The sequence below is a fragment of the Nicotiana attenuata genome, unplaced genomic scaffold, assembly GCF_001879085.1.
Source record: "Nicotiana attenuata strain UT unplaced genomic scaffold, NIATTr2, whole genome shotgun sequence".
NCBI lineage: Eukaryota > Viridiplantae > Streptophyta > Magnoliopsida > Solanales > Solanaceae > Nicotiana > Nicotiana attenuata.
This window is the reverse complement of record NW_017670841.1, coordinates 1-4,961: the sequence shown is the minus strand read 5'-3', so window position 1 is coordinate 4,961 and position 4,961 is coordinate 1. Positions and strand designations below refer to the sequence as shown.

At 36.3% G+C, this 4,961-nt stretch overlaps 1 protein-coding gene across 1 annotated transcript in view; it reads right to left on the bottom strand.

The window, feature by feature from the left end:
• The window catches only part of LOC109243808 (extra-large guanine nucleotide-binding protein 3), a 37,855-nt gene extending 37,500 nt beyond the window's left edge, over positions 1-355 (bottom strand). The window contains exon 1 of the mRNA XM_019410803.1: positions 129-355. The gene's annotated coding sequence lies outside the window, so the exon portion shown is untranslated. The remainder of the gene's footprint in view (positions 1-128) is intronic.
• Positions 356-4,961: the final 4,606 nt, after the last annotated feature.

The window sequence follows — 4,961 nt, the reverse complement described above, 5'->3', positions numbered from 1 at the left end:
GGGGGGGGGGGGGGGGGCTGCTTTCTTCAGAAATGACAAGAAAAGAGTAAAAAGGAAGAAAAAAGTTTTTAACTTTGATACAAGACACTTAAAAGGAAAAAAGAGAGAAAAGGGTTGAATATCTGTACCTGAGAAAGGGACAAGCAAAGGTGAGAAGATGAATCTTTAGTTAAGTGGGGTGGGGAGGGTAAAAAGATGATTAAAAATTGGCTTCAACGTTTTCGAGCTCCTAAGCTCTGAAAAATTAAAAAGTAAAAACCAAAAGGGTGTTAAAGCCTAATCTTTTGGGGAATCTATCCTTTTGAAGAAGAAGTAGAAGAAGGTGCCAAAAGATAGATACATGTATGTAATCTCTGTATGTAAAAACTAGAGAGAGAAACTATATTTACAGATAATTTGAGGACAATACGTAGAGAGGAGGGTGGGTGGGGTGGGTAAGGGGGGTCCATGTGAAGGGACACTCTTGACTAAAGCATGGACCATATTTAATTATTAAATTTTTTTAAATTTTAATAAAAAATATATATAAATTAAACATTTATTTTAACTTTTAAAAATTCAAGGACATTATAAATTTAGTAGGAAATATATAGTACTAATATTTATCATAAATATGCTAATATATGTACGAACCATATAAAAGAATCATTTTTTAAGTTAAGAAAGTAAAAATAATATATATCATTTTTTTAAGTCAAGCACCTATAACATGACTATGATGGAACATATTTTGAATTATAAATAATATTTTAGTTCCTAATAATTTAAATAATAAAATAAAATTATTATTTAAAAACCTAAATTAGATAACAAACCACAACTACACATTATAATACAAATAAGCTGAATAGACTCTTCAAAATAATATGTAAAGTAGAGTGATAACAAAAAGCAATCTAAAACCAAAAACTAACGTAAAAAGAATAAATTAACGACCGCACGAAAAGACTTACAAAAAATGGAGCATAAAGAAGAAGAATACAAGCTTGGAAGCAAAATAAGCATTGGAGGATAGAACTTTTTGTCTTGAGTTTTTACTTCGTAGACAGACGTCTAAAGTATATTTGTTACTCAATAAACAATAAAGAGAAAAGATTCTGAAATTAGGATAAACAATTAGAAAAAATATTTGACTTTTGAGACTTTTAATTTGAGAATATACTATGAGTTAACTTTTGGATATTTAAGAGTTATAAAAATAAAAAAAATATCAAGTAATTTTGGCTCTATTTTGAAAAAGTAAGCTTACGCCCAAATGAACGATCAGAACGTTAGGACTTACGTTTAGACGAACGGCCAAAAGTTAGGGCATAAGTTTCACGATACTTACGCCCTACCAAAATGCCTCGATGTATTTTTGGTAAACCTTGATGCGTTTTTGGTACGCCACCTCGAGACTCACCCCAGGAATCGCCCAAAAATATCTTTTAAAATATTAATGATAAAGAATCAAGATAGTAAGAAGATCACTAAAGATTGTGATGAGATAAACAAATTTTTTTATTTTTAATCAAAATCTTGAGGTTAGTCTCGAACTAAGAAACATTTCTAATAGAAAGTGTTTTCGTATTTAATAAGCTTCATCCAATCTGGACTTGAATTAATCGGACCACTTGAATAAAACGGATCACCAAGCAGAAAGTGAATACTTCAAAAAGTCAATAGAGGTGCGTGATGCACGCGTTAGTGGAAACGAGTGGGAGTTGGTGAATAGTAAAACGTAAAGGAAGATCTTCCTTTTCAAGTGGCAAAGAGTGTTGAACTTGAATGGCACGCTCTTAACATCGCGTGTAGGGAACTCCTGTCTATGTCGGAAGAGCAGTTGGGGACCTATTTTAGCGCGGCGGGGGGNNTATATTGAGCTGGACATATGTCAACGTTGTACCCATGTCTTCAAATTTTTATAATCCAAGATGAAGATGTCTGTTGTCTAGGTTTTGGACATTTTAAGGTAGTAAAATGTAAAACAAAATAATTAATTTGGTAGTGTTGCGGAATATCGTGGGTTAACTAGCACACAATCACACACAAAGCAAATAGTGAAGAAATATCAACACAAGGATTTAACGAGGTTCGGCTAAGCCTAATCCTCGGGGCAAAAGCAGAGAGAGTTTTCCACTATGACTGAGAAGAAAAACACAATACAATCTCAAGGATCCCCAACTACAACCCCTATATATAGATCCCAAAAGGTCCCAAACATAAAGAGAAAAGTTTCCCAATTTGACAAGGACTATAGGTTTTCCTTTCCCAAATCTATTAGGACAATGGGTTCTCCTAAACCTATAGGGACTATGAGTTTCCTAAAAATACAAGGAAATAATTCAAGCCACAAATAACAGGTAGGAAATTCAAGATCAAAACATGTATCTTATCTAATCCTAAGTTGTATTTTTTCTACTATTGTAATTCAACGTGTATTTGACCTTTTTTTGGTGCATATGAATAACAATCAAGAAATTTCACGTTGAAATTTCAACTACAACATTCTGCATGAGTTTATGTATTCTAATTTCTCGACGCGAGTCGGGATCAAACGAGCTCCAAAATAAATACCGAACAACAGAGGGAAAAGGAAAATAAATGAGTTCACCACTCTAACATTAGTGTGTGAGCGTTACTGTGTTAAAACACAAAATCAGGAAAAAACAAAACTGTTAGAAGAATTAAAGAAATCTGGAAAATAGTAGAGAATCAGAAATATTCCGAGTCCACAAGTTTCTTGTGTGTCCTTAAGGAATTTTAACCCCCTCACAAGTTGCCAAGGTAATGGATTAAATCCTCCCAGGATAAAACGGAATAAACCTTCCTGCAACAGTGGCAATACAAACTGCAGGATACCAACGAACTTAAAGAACGGAGCAAAATCACACTTACGGATTGGAGAGAGATTGACTGCGAATTAGGATGCAGTATATTCAAAAAGAAAGAAGTTCTGGAGTATTTTTGTGTGTAGAAAATGGAGTCGTGCCTCAGAATTTATAGGCAATTATTAGAAGAGGTGTCTGGAAAAGGTGCCTTTTCAGAAGAATACGCTGCCTGCCGCGGTTACGGCAGAACCGCGGTCAGAGAGGCTCTCTGAATCTGCCTGCCGCGGTTCTACCGCGGTTACGGTAGAACTGCGGCCAGAGAGTCCCTCTGAACCTTCAGCAGGGTTCTGGCGTATTTTCAGCAGTGATTTGGCATTTAATTAATTATTAAATAATTAAATAAATTTTGTCCAAAAATAATCTTGTCGATCGATCATTTGACAAATCCAAATCCAAATCCAAAGCCAAAGCCAAAGCCAAAGCCGAAGTCGAGCCGAGCGAGCGACGACGACGGCGCGAGGGTTCATTCTCTTCAACTCCTTTTAAGAGCTTTAAGAAGTGATTCTATATATAAGCACACAAATGTGATTGTCCCTCACCAATGAGGGACAAAGTGCAAGACAAAAGTTCACTTCTTCAAATTTTCATTTTTCCCTCCATTTTATTTCCCTCCATTTCCAATTCACACTTCTTCTACTTTAAAGCCCAATGACTTAAAGTCCAACAATCCCCCACATGAATGGAAATGGCTGTATCAAGAAAGATCATAGATGAAAGCTGTGTGATTTGCAAGTAAGGATTAATTGCATCTGGATAAGTAGGTTTCCCTTTGAACTTTCCGTAGTGAACATATGTCGGATATACTCGGTCAATCGGTAGATTTGATATCTTTGAACCGTCGAACTTTAGTGTATACCTAGACAACCATATGTCACACAATCAACCCTTAACCGTCTTTTAGTTCTCATTGTTGTGTTCGTTTCAGCCATGAACACCGCCTGGTCTCATAAGCGCGTAGAGAATTGGCCTTACAGAATTCTCATTGAAGCGGCTTCCACTTCACACTTACATAGGTGATTCCTAAATGTGTAATCCTTTAGATTGACACTATTTGATAACTACCACATCAAACTTAGGTAATCATTAAAGAACGTGTAAAGTTCTATCCTTGTTACTGAACATTGTCTTCATCACGAGAAGGGACCAAAGATTTTACTTTGACAATGTTGAACCGGTCAATCACAACTTTGTTTGAGCTCCTTGAACCTAGATCTCGGAACATCCAAAATTCTAGGTAGAGTTACCGCCATGTTGACTTGTCCTCGGCCATAGTCCCATTCCCTTAGATGATTTCTCAACTCCCTCTCTAGTTAAGCCTTTTGTAAGCGGATCCGCCACATTATCCTTTGATCTTACATAATCAATAGTGATAATTCCACTAGAAAGTAGTTGTCTAACGGTGTTATGTCTTCGTCGTATATGACGAGACTTTCCGTTATACATAACGCTCCCTGCCCGTCCTACTGCAGCCTCACTATCGCAATGTATGCAAATAGGAGCCAAAGGTTTTGGCCAGAACGGAATGTCTTCTAAGAATTTCGAAGCCATTCAGCTTCTTCACCGGCTTTATCCAAAGCTATAAACTCTGATTCCATTGTAGAGCGAGCAATGCACGTTTGTTTGGAAGACTTCCAAGATACTGCTCCTCCACCAACAGTAAAAACATATCCACTTGTGGAGTTTGTTTCTGTTGAGCCGGTTATCCAATTTGCATCACTATATCCTTCGATAACCGCAGGATATTTATTGTAGTGCAAAGCGTAGTCTTGGGTATATTCCAAATATCCCAGAACTCGTTTCATTGCTACCCAGTGATGTTTGTTGGGATTACTTGTGAATCGACTAAGTTTACTTATCGCACAAGCTATATTAGGTCGTGTACAGTTCATGATGTACATTAAGCTTCCCAACACACGAGCATACTCCAATTGAGACGTACTTTCACCTTTATTCTTTATAAGATGATGATTTAAGTCAATTGGAGTTCTTGCACTTCTAAATTCCAAGTGTTTGAATTTTTCAAGTACCATTTTCACGTAATGTGATTGAGACAAAGCTAGACCTTGAGGAGTCCTCTGGATTTTAATTCCT